We start from the raw sequence: 19,813 nt of genomic DNA, 5'->3' as shown, positions 1-19,813 counted from the left end.
GATCAAATTCGTGAGTCAAAAACAATCAGAGTGACTCATGGGGCTTTGACGCTTGGCAGTCATGCAAGAGAACTGTTTACAAAACACTGATTATAACAGCTTTGAGACACTTTCAATATCACACCCTCTCTCAAGGGGATTTTCTTCTGCATATTTTCTTTTCTTTTTCTTTTTTTTTTTTACTTATAAATCCATTTATTTCTGGAGATCTCTTTGCCTTTGGTCTTTTTTTTTAATTATTTTTTGGGGGTACACCAGGTTCAATCATCTGTTTTTATACACATATCCCCGTATTCCCTCCCTTCCTTGACTCCCCCGCTTCGAGTCCCCCCCCACCCTCCCCGCCCCAGTCCTCTAAGGCATCTTCCATCCTCGAGTTGGACTCCCTTTGTTATACAACAACTTCCCACTGACTATTTTACAGTTGGTAGTATATATATGTCTGTGCTACTCTCTCGCTTCGTCTCAGTTTCCCCTTCACCCCCCGCCCCCTCCCATACCTCGAGTTTTCTGAAAGCATTTTATTAAGCTTCCCCATGTGCCACGTGCAGAGCTGAGCACAGAGTGGGCTAAGTTGTGGACGGGCAGCTCCAAGCCAGTGGGTGAGACTTTACTTGGCTCCTGTATGTGAGGCAGTAAAGCGGGGAGGCGTGCAGAGTGGTGGGAAGGGGCAGTGATGATTCTCTCAAGACCCCAGAGTGAATCAAGGAAAGGAGACAGACCAGAAGTTTTCCCCTAAACAGCTCCATATTGGGCCCAGTTAGATTACTCCTTGTTCAAGCATATGGCGACAAAGAGAAACTAACCTAAAGCCCACGGAAGGAAAAAACCCCACTGCCCAAGAGGGAAAAAAGAATATGGCTCAAAAGGAAAATTTTTCATCTGAAAGGATTTACCTTTAGGGATAGAAGAGTTTTTCAGAAAACATCTGCCTTCTGTTCTGAGTGATATTCATATTACTTGTATTAAACAAGAAAGTGCAGAGATGAGAAGGGATGTGGATGAAACAAAAGTCTCAGGAGCCAAAAACCCAGTCCTAACAGAGCTGATGAAAGGTTGACTTCACACCACTAAAAACCGGATGCAGAGGACAAAATGGAGAGGTCATCTCACAAGGCAGAGAACATCAGAAAAGGGAGGAAAAAAGATGAAACTTAAGAAGATAGAAATGGAGTGGAGATCACAGAGTTCCAACATATGAATAAAGTGTGTTCCAAAGGCAAGTGCAGACAACACATAGATCATAAATAAATGGCCAGGACATCACAGGAGTGAACTTTCTGGATACAAAAAAATGACTTGAGATTAAAAGGCAAAATGAATGATCAGCAGTGAGAGACTGATGCCAGGAAGTATCTTTTTTCCCCCTTTAAATGTCAAGTATTAAAATAAATGAAAATATAAAAATCAAAAACTGTCAGGGTGGGGAGAAGGTTACCATTAATGAGACTAAGATCTCATCACATAACAGTAAGTGTTAAGTGACAACTGGGCAACATTCAGAATTTTAAAACAAGAAGAGTCTGACCCAAGATTGTTATACCATCAAGCGGTTGTTCAACAGTATAAGGGCAACAAAAAAATACTTTCAAATATCCAAGTTCTCAGAAAATATATTGTCTGAACAAAACATTTGCAAAGAAGTTCCTATGTTTTACTAAACTTAATCAGAAGTGGGGGGCGGGGTGCAGGCTGGAAAATGAATTTTTACTAAACTCTCCTGTTGCTCCTAAACACCCAGCCCAGCCTGGATGGCTGATCTGACTCCAGCCTCACTGTCTCATACACTGGGAGATAAAATAACACATTTAGAAGCTTGAGGTGGAAAAAGCCTGGCAGTTAGTACTGAAACCAGTCAAGGATATAAGGATGCTTTAATAATGTATTAGCCGCTAATAGTTTCATCCTGAAAAATTGTGTGTGTGTGTGAGAGAGAGAGAACTTTCATTTATGGAAACACAAACTGAATACAAATACCCACACTTTGGGCTTTCTTTTTATAGTGAAGTGATGCCTTTTGCATTCTACATTATCGGCTTGTCGTTTGCCAAATTTTAAAGCAACTCACAAAAATAAGAATAAAAGCTTTTCTTTTAATTGAGGTGTGTGAAAATAAAGGTAGGCAGAAAAAGAATGCAGCAGTCACAAGGTCCTATCCTCTTGCTAAAGATAAACTGTACATCTAGGTCTGAGCACTTTCCCAAGGAAAGCAAGCAGGGAGGCACTCTAAGATTAATACAAGAGGAAAACAAGCTGGTTCTCAGGAGAAGGGGTTATCCTAGAATGGGGACCCAAGGGAAATGTCTCCCTGCCAAAGGGGCCTGAGGTGATGCAGGAGCAACATTCTTGCAGGCTGAACAGTGGTGGGCTTTTTTGTTTATTTGACTGCCTTGTGTTGGCCATTGTCATGGCACAGGGTTTCACTAATGCAAGTGAGAAACAAAGTTTTACATGAGCTAAAAAAAAATCAGTCTACGTGTCCTCCTCAGATCAAGCCAGACACTCTGGAGAAATGCTAGGTCTGAAGTGTCTATCCTTCAGGCCACAACTCACAACAGTTCCCTAACTGCTCTCTCCCCTGGACCCCTTGTGATCTGTTCTCAGCATAGCAGCCAGAGTGAGCCTGTTACCAGGTAAAATGGATCATGCAGCCCCCCTGCTCAAAATCCAAAGTGGAAGTCAAAGTCCTTCAAGAACCTAAAGCAAGGCCACCCCTCATTCCTTTTGGACCTGCTGGCCTCCTCCCCCATCTCATATCTGGCCATCTTCCTCCATGATCCTTGACTGTGCAGGGATGCTCCTGCCTCAGGGCCTCTGCACATGTTCTTCTCTTTGCCTGGACCGCTCTTCCCAAATGGCCACATGATGTACTCGTGCACCTCCTTCAGGTGTTTAATCAACATAACTTTCTCAGTGCGATCTTCCCTGGCTACTCTGTCTACAAGTTGAGTTGTCTAAAGCAACTCCCCTCTCAGTCCCACCTCCCCCCCAAAACCTCTTTATTCCTCTTACCTGCTTTACCTTCTCCCCAGCATGAAGCATTAGCATCTTACTTATTTATGTAACTTACTTTCTGCCTCCTTTTCCATAGCACCAGCTCTAGGAGCAGAGGGACTGCTGTTTGTTTTGTTCACAGCTATATCTCACATACCTAAAACAGTGCCTGACATGAGGTGGTTATTCAGTAAATACTTGCTTGAATTGAACTGAATGAATCAGACTTCTGAGAAAGAATTAGATGGCAGAGAGCTAAAGGTTAGAGACTCTGCATTCAGAATTCTGAGACTACACATTGTTTACTAAAGGGAAAAGACATGACCTCTGAACGTTCATCCGACAGAGACCAGGGCTGACACTCTTAGGAAATATGAAATATGAAGAAGCCTAACCAGGAAAGAGCCTTGACCAATGGTCACACTGCTGCACCCAGAGAGGTCCTCAAAGAGGATGGACAGCAACCTCAGATTCCATAAAGAGACCAAGAAAAGGACGCAGTGGGAAGGGCAATGCCTAAGTGACAAGTTCTTCATCTCCTTTGCTTTATAACACTATACTCATTATTTATTCTATATAATTTAAAATCTCTGAAACATAGTTACTTTTTAGGAAATAGAAAATGGCTATAACAGAGTTGTGAAAAAGAAAATAAAACATTAATTAAGCCCTCCAAACGTCTAGATAGTTTCACAAGCAAGTTCCTTTAAACTATCAAAAAATAGTAAACTTCTCTACATACTCTCTATTATATAGTCAAGTAATAAATACGGACTTTCCTCTTTTTCTGTACTCTGTATTGGTTAGAAAAGTGGCGTTACCCCACACATTAAAAAAAAAAAAAGGCAAGTTCACCACACTAATGACTAACCACAAGAATCCTACTAGTGAATAAAAATACCAGCGAATCATATCCAAGACCGTATTAAATACATAACAAGCATGGGCTGTAGCGGATGCTGTAGGGCGCAGCCCAGATCCCTCTGCAGGGATCTTTATTCATCACTGGCTCCTGGAGACTGACCTTGCCCACGGTCACACCCTTTGCCAGGAGTGGCCCCCACGGCTGGTAGATGTGGGGACAAAGGTCTGCTGCCTTGCCTGGATTTGGGACAACGCTGAAGAGCCATCCGGCTGCAGAGCTGCCTGTGGGATGGACAAGGCCTCTGGTGCAGGTGCACCACAGCTGAGCTCTTCACCTCGTCCTAGTTCCCTTCTTCTTCTCTCGCAGAGACGGGCATTAAAACCTGCCCTGGAGCTTGTGTGCCAGAAGACTAAGTATTCTGCTAAAGCATGGTGGGCACATTGGAAGCACTCAGTAAATGGTAATTTCATCATATGAAGCTCTGGAATTGAAGCAGCATATTGTTGTTCATAACTCCACAGAAAAGTCAACGAGATGGAATAGAAAGCCCCTAAAGATACACACACGCACACACACACAGACACACACGGTACATGGTGTTACTGTTACTTTAAATTAGTGAAATAATGATGTTGACCTATTATAAATGATCATCTGCTATTTTTAATTATTTCTGCATGCCTACACCTTTAGCTCTATCTTATTTATTCCATACAACAGAAGAAAATTGCTAGGAATAAACAGACTAGAGAGTGTGTCTAGCACACAGTGTGTGAGCAACAGAGCCAGATTTCAACCCAAATTTGTGCAACGCCACACAGCCCAAGCTTGTAACCACTTCCCTGGCACAGGCTTTGGCCAGTCGGATCCAATTCCAAACATCAGCACTCAAGGAAGCACTTCCAACACTTGTGATCGTCTTGCCAAACTCTCCTAACAATTTGCATTTCCATCAGTAGGGAAATATCCTCTGCCTACATCTCCACCATTCATTGTGATAAAGAAAAGACAGAAAGAAAGAAGGGAAGGGAGGGAGGGAGGGAACGTAGGAGTCCCAGTTTGATAGATCTCAATGCCAAATAGAGCTCATCACTGTTTTATTTTGCTTTTCTAGGTTAACAAATGAAGTTAACTGTGTTTTCATATAATTATCAGTCATTTTACTTTCTTCTTTAAAGTGCTTTACAGTAGTCTCTGCCAGATTACCTGTGTTTTTATCTTATTCTCATTACTATATTTGAGCTCTTTCACAATGAGAATATTATACAGTACATATTTTCTCCCACAGTTCATCATTCTTCTTTTAATTTTGCTCAGAATGTTTTGTTTTGTTTTGTTTTCTTTCCTAAGGCTAAAATTTTGCTTAAGTTGAGTTTTTTTTCCCCTGAATTCCAAAGTTTGTTATATGGTCAAATATATCAGGCTTCCATCATTGTTTCTTTGCTTTAAATATTCAAAAATAGTCACCTCCATTGTAAAAACAGATTTTTAAAAATGCATGTACATTTTCTCTTTGTACTTTTAGGGTGTTCATTCTGAACCTTGGCTGCACATTTAAATCACCTGGGAAGCTTTAAGAATTATTGATACCTGGGTCTTACTTCCTCCTCCCCAATTCTGACTTAACAGGTCTGAGGTACAGCCAGGCAGAGGGGATTTTAAAGCTCTGAGATAATCTCAACAAGCCGTCGCGGCTGAGAAGCACTGTACACTTTTTCTATAAACGGGCAGAGAGTAAATATTTTAGGTTCTATCACAACTACCCACTCTGCTGTAAATGAGATGTAAATGAATGCATGTGACTGTATTCCAGCATAATTTTATTCAAATAAATAGGCCCATGGAGCCTAGTTCGCTAGGCCTGCTTTAGAGACCGGCTAGTCAAATCCCACATGCACACGAATCATCTGGGGTTTGTAAACATTCAGACTCTATTCCTTGAGTCTGAGATGGGGCCCTATGCTCTGCAATTCTAACCAGCTCTACGATGTGACCGATGCTTCTGGTCAGAGACCACACTAAGAAAGCAAGACGCAGGGCAGCGGTTCCCAGACTTTGTTATCATTGCAATCACCTGGAAATTTTGGAACAACACTGGTGCATGACTCCTACTCTCAGATATTCTGATTTAATAGGTCTGGGTGACAACCTAGGTGTAGAAATTTTTATAACTCCCCAGATGATTCTACCGTGCAGCTAAGTGTGGGAACCACCCATTTAGGGTATCGTTTCTTCTTTTAACCTTTAACTTGTAAATCCATCTTGACATATTTATCTTAGTTAATAGTGTGCCAAAGGGACCAAGTTTTATTCTTTCCTCAAATAGTTAGCAAATTTCCTTTTACCTGAGTAATCACTTGAGGAATCTAAAACCAGTAATATATCCATTAAGCACTCTATCTCTTTACTTTTAAAGAACATACTAGCTAACTATAAATTAGAAGAAATCAATTGTATAATAAGGGATTAGAAAATAATGCATTTCAGCTCAAGATCTTAGGAAAAAAGCAGTCTTAACAACTCTGGAAGAAAAGATGATTTCTACTTTAGTGTTTATACTTGAATAATCAGGGAACTAATAAAGATTAAAAATGATAAAAATTTCCAAATCATTTTATGGGGGCAAACAACAATAAAACAAACAAAATAAAATACATGCTGATCCAATAAAGAAACAAACAGAAAAGAAAGTCATGCGCAATTACAGACTAATAAAATTTGAAATCCGCAGTGAGAGGGACAACTTTCCAAAAAACGTAAACTCTGTAAGTTTACACACACACAAAAGAAAATCATTACAGGATGATAATTGAGATATAAATTGAAATTTTTATTAATAGCTTCGCCTCAGAGACTTTGCACCCACATAATGTATTAAATTTTTAAAAGCATTTACATTTTATTGAAATTCTAAACTATTCTATAATACATAAAAAGATGCAAAGCAATTAAACTTGTTATAGAATAATCATAAACCTGGTATCAAAAACTGCTTCTCAAAGCACAAAAGTAAAATAATCTCACTAAGATTAGTGATGCTAAAGTTCTACAGAAAATACCAACATATATAATTCATCCATGAATTAAAATAATAATCAAGAGCATTCTGGTTAAACCTAACACATTGAACAGAATGTTTTATCTCTGCCTCCTCTCAAAACCTCACTGAAATAATACTAAAGGGGGGAAAATAGCAAAATTCTACAGGAGCAAAAAGAAGGGAAGAGAAACTACAGCACATAAGAGAAAACCCACAAAACCCTGCTAGATGAAAAGTAGATATTCTGTTGGAAATTAATCTGGCAGAGCTGAGAAACCTAACTTCACATTTGTATAACGTATATAGTAAGAAACATACATGTGTGTGTATATATATACATATCTCCATAATATTAATAATATCAGAAATGTCCTTGGTCTATAAATTTAATAAGCAATTTCACAAAGACAGGTTGTTGGGGCTGGTGGGGTGGTGAAATCATAGAGAAGGAGAAAGCAAGTGTTGAAAAGATGAAATAACACTGGGAAGAGCAAGGCTGGGACAATTCACTGATGGACTGGGGTACCAAACAGGAAAAGCCAGGAAAAAGCAGTAAGCGTGGGCATTGTAACTGTTAGAGCAATATCCCATGTGAACTGGTAGCTCTTAGAAGGAAGAAATTGTCTCCACAGCTGTAAGACCAGTTATTGGAGCAAAATACACTGCCACATACGCCATCACTCTTCAGACAAGGTGCATTAAGCAAAGACAGCATTCGAATACAGGCTAACAGAAATTTTCAAATCCAAAAAGGAGCACAAAATTAAGAATCACCAAATAGTTGAGGAAGGTCAAGATTTCTTTGAAAAAAGGCACACAGTCTAGCAAATTTACCCTTAATGACACATTAACAAAGCAACAACTTTAGAAAAAGTCTGACTGAAAAACATAGCTATGAGAAAACATGTCAACTCAGCAAAGATCAACTAGATATTTTAGAAATTAAAATTTTAAACATTAAAATTTTAAAAAGCCAACTATTAGAAGAATGGACACATTTACATACAAACTAGACTATCAGAGGTCTCTTCATACAAAGGGAAAAAAGGATGAAAAGTACAAAAGGGAAGTTAAGAGACGTGAAAGACAGGTGTAAAACTTTCAACATTTCTGTAGTTGAGTTTCCGGAAGGGGAAAACAAAGGCAGTAAAAAGCAGGAAAACTGAGAATTCTCTGGCAGTCCCGTGGTTAGGACTTGACGCTTTCACTGTTGAGGGACCAGGTTCAAACCCTGGTCAGGGAACTAAGATCCCACAAGCCATGTGGCACAGCCAAAAAGAAAAAAAGGAAAGCAGGAAAACTTTCAAATATTGGAATAGAGTTTCCCAGATCAAAAGGATGACCTGCATCCTCAGACTGGAAAGGTCTGTTAAGTTTAAATTTCACCAGCAGGTGAAAATTTAAAGCTCCCAAATTAAGGCATATCATGGTGACATTTCAGAACATCACTGCAAAGGTATAAACTCCTCAAAGCAGTGAGAACTGAATTATTGTCAGTATTCTCCTGGCTGCACTTGATGCAAGAAAACAAAGGAAAGATATTATCACAATTTTCAGGAGAAATTATTTTGAAGTAAAATAGATATATTTAACTGGCTGAAAGAAAAATAAATCCAAGAAGTGAGATACAAGAAGCAATGAGGGGACTTCCTAGGTGGCGCAGTGGGTAAGAATCCACCTGCCAATGCAGGGCACACGGGTTTGATCCCTGCACTGGGAAGATATCACATGCCACGGAGCAACTAAGCCCGTGAGCCACAACTATTGCGCCCATGTGCCACAACTACTGAAGCCCATGCTCCTAGAACCCGTGCTCTGCAACAAGAGAGGCCACCGCAATGAGAAGCCCGTGCACCACAAGGAAGAGTAGCCCCTGTTCACCGCAACTAGAGAAAGCCCGTGTGCAGCAACAAAGACCCAACACAACCAACAAAATTAAAAAAAAAAAAAAGAAGCAGCAATGAGGGAAAAGAGTAAAAATAACTGATTAGTTTATTTGTTGACTGAATATTATAAAAACTAGTAAATAATAATAACAATGTAAAGTAAAATCTCTAGATGATACTACATGGAAGATGGAGGTATGGAGCGGAGAGGGCAGTAAAGGTAAGAAAGTTGTGCTAAACTGTTCGCAGATGACATGATACTATACATAGAAAATCCTAAAGATGCCACCAGAAAACTACTTGAGCTAATCAATGAATCTGGTAAAGTTGCAGGATACAAAATTAACACACAGAAATCTCCTGCATTTCTATACACTAACAATGAAAGATCAGAAAGAGAAATTAAGGAAACCATCCCATTCACCACTGTAACAAAAAGAATAAAATACCTAGGAATAAACCTAATTAAGGAGGTAAAAGACCTGTACTCAGAAAACTACAAGACACTAATGAAAGAAGTCAAAGATGACACAAACAGATGGAGAAATATACCATGTTCTTGGACTGGAAGAATCAACATTGTGAAAATGACTATACTACCCAAAGCAATTTACAGATTCAATGCAATCCCTATCAAATTACCAGTGGCATTTTTCACAGAACTAGAACAAGAAATTTTACGATTTGTATGGAAACACAAAAGACCCTGAATAGCCAAAGCCATCTTGAGAAGGAAAGACAGAGTTGGTGGAATCAGGCTTCCTGACTTCAAACTATACTACGAAGCTACAGTGATTAAGACAGTATGGTACTGGCACAAAAACAGAAATATAGATCAGTGGAACAGGATAGAAAGCCCAAAGATAAACTATGGTCAACTAATCTATGACAAAGGAGCCAAGGATATACAATGGAAAAACGGCAGCCTCTTCAATAAGTGGTGCTGGGAAAATTGGACAGCTACATGTAAAAGAATGAAATTAAAACAATCCCTACCAGCATACATAAAAATAAACTCAAAATGGATTAAAGACCTAAATGTAAGGCCAGACATTATAAAACTCCTAGAGGAAAACATAGGAAGAACATTCTTTGACATAAATGACAGCAAGATCTTTTTTGATCCACCCCCTAGAGTAATGGAAATAAAAACAAAAATAAATAAGTGGGACCTAATGAAACTTCAAAGCTTCTGCTTTGAAGCAGAAGCTATAAGCAAGATGAAAAGACAACCCTCAGAATGGGAGAAAATATTTGCAAACAAATCAACAGACAAAGGATTAATCTCCAAAATATATAAACCGTTCTTCCAGCTCAATATCAAGAAAACAAACAACCCAATCAAACAATGGGCAGAAGACCTAAATAGGCATTTCTCCAAAGAAGACATATGGATGGCCAAGAGGCACGTGAAAAGCTGCTCAACATCACTAATTATTACAGAAATGTAAATCAAAACTACAACGAGGTATCACCTCACAATGGTTAGAATGGGCATCATCAGAAAATCTACAAACAGTAAATGCTGGAGAAGGTGTGGAGAAAAGGGAACGCTCTTACACTGTTGGTGGGAATGTAAATTGATACAGCCACTATGGAGAACAGTATGGAGGTTCCTTGCATAACTAAAAATAGAGTTACCATATGCCCCAGCAATCCCACTACTGGGCATACACCCAGAGAACACCATAATTCAAAAAGACATATGCACTCCAACATTCACTGCAGCACTATTTACAATAGCCGGGACATGGACGCAACCTAAATGTCCATCAACAGATGAATGGGTAAAAAAGATGTGGTACATATAAACAATGGAATATTACTCAGTTGTAAAAAGGAATGAAACTGGGACATTTGTAGAGACATGGATGGACCTAGAGACTGTCATAAAGAGTGAAGTGAGTCAGAAAGAGAAAAACGAATATTGTCTATTAACATATATGTGGAATATAGAAAAATGGTACAAATCAACCAGTTTGCAAGGCAGAAATAGAGGCACAGATGTAGAGAACAAACATATGGACACCAAGTGGGGAAAGCGGGGAGGAATGAATTAGGAGATTGGGATTGCCATACATACATTACTAATAAGAAAAAAAATACCAAATTGTACACTCTAAATATATGCAGTTTATTGTCTGTTAACTGTATCTCAATAAAAGTTCTTAAAAAAAAAGAAAGTTGTGCTAAAGTTCTTGTCTTGCTTCAGGAGAAAGTACTATTAATTATACATATTAATAGCAAATTTCAATTATGCGTATCAAAAACTTAAGAGTATATTTGGAATTATAAATTTCAAATCTCAGAGGAAAAAAAAAAGAATTTGATCAATCCAATTAAAGAAAAAGGATTATGAAAACAGAAAAGAAAAAAGCATATTAATTAGTGTTAATAAAATACCATTGCATCAGTAAAAAGAACCTAATTCTCTTAGTAATCACAACAAAACTGAATAAGTTAAATTTATCTATTAATTGACAAAGACACTCAGTTAATATAAAAACCGCAGCAACACATTCCAGATGCATGTAAGAGATTCACTGAAAACGAGGAAAGTTAGAAATTGATAAAAGGAACACTCCACCAAGAATATGTAACAGTGAAAAAACTTTACACACCTAAGGCTATATCTTTGAGGTACCTATACAATAAAATGGCAAGAATGCAAACAATGAAAACTGACAAACCCACATCACAGTGGGAAATTCAACTGTTCACTTTTCAGAAACTAGCCAAAACATAAGCACAAATAAAAAATGTTCATATAACATCTAATTCCTTGGGATATATTTGTATATATCTACCTGAATGGAAAGATAGATATGTACATATATTATACCCAGTAAATTAGGAACACACTCTTCAATGGCCACCTTGGAACAGTCATTAAAATGACCATGTGTCAGGCCACAAAGAAATTTTAACAAATTCCCAAGTACAGAAATCCTATAGGCCACAGTTACCACAAAGCAATAGAATAAAAAAAAATCACAAAAAGATACGCAGAATAGATTATATAGAGAATTTAATATATGATAAAGAAATCATCACAACTCAAGGGGACACAAACATTATGTAATAATGACGGAACAACTGGTTCTCAATGAGATCAATTTAAACCGTCACCTCCTCCTGTAATTGAAATTAAATTGAGATGAAAATTAAAATTAAATATAAATAATAAGCCATAGGAAAACTGAAGAAAATATAATTACATACTTACTAGCCCTCTGAAGAAAGGAAGAATTTCTAGACTCAGATGTGAAAAGAATCATAAAAATTTTTAAATCAGTCACCATAAAAATATAAAAATTCTACATGTCAAAAAAAGTAATAAGGTCATAATCTATTAGAAAAATAATTAAATCAAATATTTTATAATAAGGATAAATTCTTCATAATGTCAAAAGCATGTACCATGTCACTAGTCCATAAATAGGCAAAAAGTCATAAAAAGGCTTGTCATGAAATAGGAAAGACAGCTAGTAAACAACATTAGAAATTATTACACTTGGTTGAAATAAAAGATATGCTGATTAAAAGTATAGTAACTTTGGTTTATTCTACTTAATTAGCAATGTGTTTGAATTTCACCTACTGGAGATGTCTCTACAATGAGACAGTCTTATAATTTGATGGTGGAATTTTAAAATGATACAGCATTTTCAGAAAGTAATTCCACTGTACAAATCAAACTAATTCCATTTCTGGGAATGAAGCCTAAGAAAATATAACAAAATATGGAAAGATGCTACAGAAACAAAGATGTTCACTGCAAAATTATTCATTAAACAAGAAAAATAGAAAGCAGCCTGCTATCTAAAAATAGGTCTTCTTAAATATAGTTCATCTTTTTTATGGGATAGTATCGTAAAAAAAATAATGTAACAACAAAGAAAATGCTTATGATACAATGTGAAGTTAAAGAAGTAGGACACAGAAAGTAAAATGGTGGTTACCAAGGGCTGAGGAGTGGGGGCAAGAGTAGTTGCTAGATTTGCAAGATGAAAATGTTCTGGAATCTGTTTCACAACAATGCAAATATACTTAACACTACTGAACTATGCACTAAGACGTGGTTAAGATGGAAAAGTTTATGTTATGTATTTTTTTACCACAATAAAAAAATAGCAAACTGGCAACATTTTTAAAAAATAGAATATAAAGTGCATGTTCTCTCTGATAAAACTATGAAAACTATAGGTATACACAAAATAAAAATGAGGAAATTCATAAAATGATGACCGTGGTTATGATACAGAGGTAGGATTTCTGGATTTCTTTAATCTTCTCGAGATTTTAAAGTTTTATATAGTATTTATATAAAATAACTATTCTTATTCATAATTTTTGGTTGCTGTTGTTAGAAAGTTAATGGCAAGTCAGGACTGAGGACAGGTCTTTTGGCTCTGAGCCCTGTGTCCTTGTCAAAGATTCAGGAACCCAGGCCAGCGGCTCTAGGCAGGGAGGACCCCCAGCCACTGCTGTCCCTTCAGAGGGTCACACTCGGCACCTGAACAACCAGGTTAGGACATCCTGAGAACTAGAGCCATGTAATTTTAGCGCTGGCATTGAGGACCTCTTTCTCAGATGGAAGCAGGATTGCTACACTGACAGAGATTGAGGGACAGGCAGGTAAACGATGAATCATTCACCCTTAGGGGTCCCCATTATCCCAAGACAGAAAGGACTCGGGAGATTCCCACAGGCGAGGTCCCACTGGAGCACAAGACCGAGAAAACACAAAAGCAAACACGTCCCAGCCCGGGTTGGAAAGCCAGCCAGGGTTTTCCAATATGCTATTTTCCACTCTCTTTAACTCCTTAATCTTTAAATCCAAAAAGCTGAAAGGTTCAAAAAAACCTCTGTCATTTCCAATCCCTCCACCCCCACATAAATCCTGAGGAGCAATTATTTCCGTGGTGTCTGACAAGGTCACAGTCGTCTGGCCTTGCAGCTTGAGAGTTCAAATCGAAGACAGGAGTCAATCAGGGTAAAGAGGGACAGACACAAGCCCAGGGAGGCTTCCCTAGGGTGGTCCCTGCACCCTGCTGCCACCCCCAGGTCCCACCTCCCATCCCCCAGCTTGATCACTTCCCGGACCACGTGCTCTCGCCCCCCACACAGAGAGAATCAGAGCCCTTCCTCCCAGCTAGAAGGAGAAGACTGTCTTTCTTGCTCTCAAATGCCCCTGGGCTTTCACTCCTCCAGTTAGAACTTGTGTTTTATAAACAGTGCTTGTTTGACCTTTTCAAATCTTTTCCCTCGATAATTGCTCAGGCTGTTCCGTCCCCACCTTATCCCAGTCCTGTTTCCTGTCTGACAGATACTAAACACCAGCTGATATTCAAACTGGGATTCTCACCTATTCATTCATTCATGCCATATATGTGCAGTGAGTGTCTCTCTGCACCAGTCATTCACCGTCTTAGATCCTGAAAGCAGAGGGATGAAGCTCCTGTTTGAGAGTCTTCTATTTGAATAAAGGAGCCAGAAAGGAAACAATTTTTTTGAAAGTAAACAAGTAAGTCTTGTTGATTTCATCTCGTAAATATACATAAAAAATAAATCCTCTTTTCCCTTTCCTATGCCAGAACCATGGTCCAAGCCACTGTGACCCCTAAATTGGCCAGCAGCCCCCAAGCTGGTCTTCGCTTTTATTTCCTCAGCCCACCATGCCCCACCATCCACCTCCTAGAAGCAGCCAGCATGACCTCTGCAGGCCTCCGTCAGATCACATGGCTCCCGGCTGGAAGTCCTCATTTGGCTTCCATCTCACCAGGAATAAAGCTCAGAACCTTACCTTGCTCTGAAGGCTTTCCATGATCTAGCCCCTATTCATGTCATTTCTACTCTCCCCATCCTCACACCCTCCACACTGCACCCCTGTTCCTTGAATATCTCCCAGCTCATTCTCAGCTCAGGGCTTTCCCTTCCATTCCTTTCTAGAATGTTCTTCCCCTAGATCATTGCAAGGCTGGCTCAACTGACACTGCCTCAGAGAGGTCTTTTCTAGCCACCCATTCCGGACCACCCCCCCACCCCACCCCATTACTCTGTTCTTTAGATTATTTATCACAATCTACAATGACTGTATCTGCTCATTTGCCTGTCTTCCTCTACAGAATGTCAGCTCTACTGCAGGGACACCTCATACACCTGTTCACCACTGTGTCCATCATCTTCACAAATGGCGATGATACGCACAGAGTTGGCACTCACCACTGAAAATGAATGAATGAATTTATGAGAACCCCTTCCAAAGGTAAAGCAAGGAGACTGAATACTAAGTTAACGCTGTGGTTTTACTCACTCAATTCTTTCTCAGGGAATGGTCTATTTTCTCTTAGCTTAATAATCCCATCATTTGCACTCTTCTCTCTAGCTGTTTTAATGCTGGTCCTTGGCAATGCTAGATCTTATAAAGCACCAAAGCAGTTCTTTCTTGAAGTGAAGGAAGAGGCAACAGAACAATCTGGTCAGCAGATCGAGGGTCACAGACATGGGGGCATGAACATCTAGGTTCCAAATGAAGTCCATGCAGATGTTACAGCCCAAGGAGGCCTTTTGTGCCAGTTCTAATGAAAAGGATTGACGAGGATGCACCTATCACTTGCTTGCTAATTGGAAGTTTGCTCTACATAGTCATATAAAGCAGAGATAGTTTGAGCGGGGCCTATCCACATCAGAATCTTAAGCTGGGTTTCAAAGGGACTATACTTCATTTTAAAGAAGATCCTTGTAACACTAACCTTGCTGGAAATAAAAGATATCTCTTCCTACAATTGGGATTTTTAAATCCAGAAATGCAAAGTTAAGCTATTTATTTCCAACTCCCATACATTGTGGATGCCTGAATAAAACCAAATCCCCATTGGAAAGCAGCTGAGACAAGAAAATCTGCCCAGAGGATCTCTCCTATGATCTCTGCCGGGTGAGATAATGAAGTACCATGCAAGACAGGCAAAAAAAACATTGCCATGGCCCGATATGAAGACAGAAGAAAGCAAACCAAAATGGCATTGTTGTCCCTGAAAACAAAATATTGTTGATAGCTTCAAACGCCTCTCCTGAAAAATGCTGACTTCCTGGAAATTATTACCGCTTAATAAATAAGAAGGAAGCTGTTTCCGTCATTTGCCAAGCTTTCTCCAGCATTTCTGAAATATACTCTTTAATAGCTCAAAAACATTCAGGAGCACTAGAGACCAGTTATATTCATCTAAAAAGGAAGGACAGGATTTCTGTCTAGCCCTGCACATCTGTGCTCAGGGGGTATGCCAAGCACAAAAGAATGGAGAAGCCCATCAGTTGTCTACTAGCCTGCAGAGAGGGTGCTTCTTTCCTGGGCAGGCTCTCGGAATATGGGAGGCTTCGGGGGGGATCCTTACCCCAAGAGGCGCAAACCCTGCAACAAGACACCACCGACTGCCCGAAGCTCTGCGGTTCCTCCTTCTCAGCAGCACTGGGTCCAGACCTCACCCGGAAGCCGTTATGGAACAAATCCCCCAGGGACTTTTTGCGGCGCCTGGTGGGTCTGTAGACCTCCGTGCTGGAGCTGCTGGGTGGGTGATGGTAAACCAGAATCTTACTGGAGATCATGGTGGAGGCAGAGAGCTGGGCTGGGCTCCAGGCTCCCTCCAATTCACTTCTTGCCCAAGCTGATGCTCTGGAAAGACCTGTGTTTCTCTGACCTGTGCCCCAGACAGGTCCTCCCGTCCAGCAGAGCGTGGCTCACCAGCATCTACGTGCTGATGGAGCAAACAGAGACGCTCTCCTCCCTCACCCACCCGCCGACTTGCAAGAACCCCAGTAGGCTCTGGGCATCAGCCACGCAAAGCACGTCAGAAAGGCTCTCAGGGCGGGGGCGGGGCACTCTGACCCATGATGTCCTACAAGCTGATCCATCAGCTTCGTTCTGTAAATTACTACATAAGCTCCTTTGGACATGGTTTAGGGGAATGAAAGGAGAAAAGGCCGTAACTCCTTAAATCAGGGGGTACAGAATAGAGTGTGGGAGAGGCTGCAATTTGGGGCCCCCTAGGCCATTTATTTTATTTTAGTGATCCTGCCTGATGATGGACGGTTCAAAGGGGGGGCTCCCTTACAGGATGTGATGCCCAACTGGAGAGCAAAACCAACGGCCCCGCTCCTCCCAGCCCACCTCCCACCACCAACGTAACCCAAATACGCGGATCCTCTGCTAATCCTGCCTGTGGGACTGAGGCAGAGGAGGAGCTCTGGGCTTTGCAGAGGAAGACAGGAGGAGATACCCTTCTTAGAGCCCCTCACCCGCACACTTTCTGCCTTGTCGTTCTCAGTATCTCCCCTCATGACCAAGGCCGGGTCCCTCTATCCCCCAGGGCACTGAGTATAAACAAAAACATAGCAGGGACAGAAGGAAAATACTTCTCTGTTTATATTTTTCATATCTAGATTTTGTAAATTGTTAGTCAAGACTCCCCATAATCTGGCCTCTATTTTTCCAGCCTTCAGACTGCCCTCTAGCAAAACTGAAAGCATCAGATGGAATTTTCAAAGGGAACAACTTATTTCTCCTCAGTGTGGATTAGTTCATTCACCCAACCAGGATGTTTCAGGCATCTATTATGTGCCAAGCATTGTAATGGGTACTGAGTATTCAGCTTCCGACAGGAATAATAAAAGTCCAGACTTGGTGGAATTTACACTCTGGTAGGAAAGAGAAGCAATATAAATGTTCTATCATAATTTTAATGAATTAGTAATTTGGGTAAAGAGCTGTGAAGGAAAGGCATTCAGTAGCTATCTATGTGAGTATGTGTGTACATGTGTTGTGTAGTACATATATGTTTATCTGGATGTATATGTGCATGGAGTATGTTGTGATGTGTATATCAGAAGGGGTTTCTCATTCATTCTGAACCCTAAATGTTGAGTAGCAGATGGACAGGTGAGAAGGGAGAAAGGTTGTAGTGAGGGGGATTTCTGTTGCCTGCAGCAACAGCATGACAAATGTCCAGAAGAGTGAAGAAAATGATCTGTTTCTAATTTGAAAGGCATCCAATGTATGGAAAATGAAACGACTGATGGGAGATTAACTATTTAATACCCAGAGTCCTCTGAAAATAACAGGCATAACTATGGATCCTACAGACATTAGGAAGATAATGAAGGGTTATTACGAACAATATTGTCTATAAATTTAAGAACTAAATGAAATAGACAGTTTTTTAAGAAATACAACTTTCAAAATGACATAAGAAGAAATAGAAAATCTAGACAACCACATATCTGTTAAAGAAACCAAAACTTCCATTAAAAACATCCCCAAATCCTTTGACCCCTGGTTCTTATTTACTTAATACATGATGTCTTATTTCTTAAAATAAATAAAAATACCTAAAGAGAAAAATAAAAGTAAAAATAAAAACATCTCCACAAAGATAAAAGGGAACACCTACGCTGTTGGTGGGAGTATAAATTGGTGCAGGCACTGTGAAGAACAGTATGGAGGTTCCTCAAAAAACTAAAAATAGAGTTGCCATATGATCCAGCAATCCCACTCCTGGATATATATCTAAAAAAGACAAAATCTCTAATTTGAAAACATACATGCACCCCTATGTTCATAGCAGCACTATTCACAATAGCCAAGACATAGAAACAAACTAAATGTCCAATGACAGAGGAATGGATAAAGAAGATGTGTTTTATATACAGAGAGAGACATACATACACACAACACACACAATGGAATATTACTCAGCTATAAAAAAGGAATGAAATAATGCCATTTGCAGCTACATGGATGGATCCAGAGATTATCATACTAAGCAAAGTTAAGTCAGAAAGAGAGAGACAAATACAATATGATATCACTTATATGTGGAATCTAAGTACGACACAAATTAACTTATCTACTAAACAGAAACAGACTCACAGACCTAGAGAACAGACGTGTGGTTGCCAAGGGGGAGGGGACTGGGAGAGAGATGGATTGGGAGTTTGCAATTAACAGATGCAAACTATTGTATACAGCATGGATAAACAGCAGCTCCTACCATATAGCAGAGGGAACTGTATTCAATATCCTGTGATAAACCATAATGGAGAAGAATATGAAAAAGAATATATATAGATGTATAACTGAATCACTTTGCTGTACAGCAGATATTAACACATTGTAAATCAACTATATTTCAATAAAATAAAATTTAAAACAAGAGAATAGACTTTTCAAAAAATTCCTCTCTCCAATAAACTTTGAGGGGGAAAAAAAAAAACCATCTCCACAAAGAAAATTTCAGGTCTAGATGGTCTTCACTGGAGAATTTGACCAGCATTTAAGAAGGAAATAATAATGATATTAGACAAACTCTTTTAGAGAATAGAGGAAGAGGAAACACTTCCCAAATTGTATTATGATATCAGCATAACTATGACATCAAATCCCTACAAGGGCATTACCAGAAGAAAAAAAAATTACAGACTAATACACCTCATCAACAAAGGGACAACAAGCCTTAAATATATACTATAAGATTCATCTAGAAGTATAAAAAATGATCACACATCATGACCACATGGAGTTTGTCCCAGGAATACAAGATCAGCTTAACAAATGAAAACCAGCCATGTAATTCACCACATTAGCAAATTAAAAGAGAAAATTCATATGATCATTTTAATAGATGTCAGAAAAAAATCGGACAAAATAGAACAATGTTTTATGATAAAAACTATACATTTCCATGTGATAAGTGTGTTGACAGTATTTTATGGCCTAAACAAAGATAAGCTGATTAATGAAACAGACTAGAGTCCAGAAATAGACCTACATACATAACAGCAAATTGATTTGCAACAAAAGTACCAATGCAATTCCATTAGAAAAGGAGCATCTTCTCAATAAGCGGTAATGAAAAACTATAAAGGGAAAGAAATGAATCTCAACTCTTCCCTAATACTATATACAAAATTAGTCTGACATGGATTACAGACTTAAATGTAAAAGCTAAGTATAAAGCTTCTAAAAAGAAACAA

The 19,813-nt window shown here is 39.2% G+C and overlaps 1 protein-coding gene across 7 annotated transcripts in view; it reads right to left on the bottom strand.

Annotated features, from left to right (window-relative positions):
• The window catches only part of KCNMA1 (potassium calcium-activated channel subfamily M alpha 1), a 707,317-nt gene that overhangs the window by 232,185 nt on the left and 455,319 nt on the right, over positions 1 to 19,813 (bottom strand). The window lies entirely within an intron of this gene.

The sequence above is a fragment of the Hippopotamus amphibius genome, chromosome 5, assembly GCF_030028045.1.
Source record: "Hippopotamus amphibius kiboko isolate mHipAmp2 chromosome 5, mHipAmp2.hap2, whole genome shotgun sequence".
Classification (NCBI taxonomy): domain Eukaryota; kingdom Metazoa; phylum Chordata; class Mammalia; order Artiodactyla; family Hippopotamidae; genus Hippopotamus; species Hippopotamus amphibius.
Note: the sequence above shows the minus strand (reverse complement) of the source record. Positions and strands in the feature narration are given on the sequence as shown.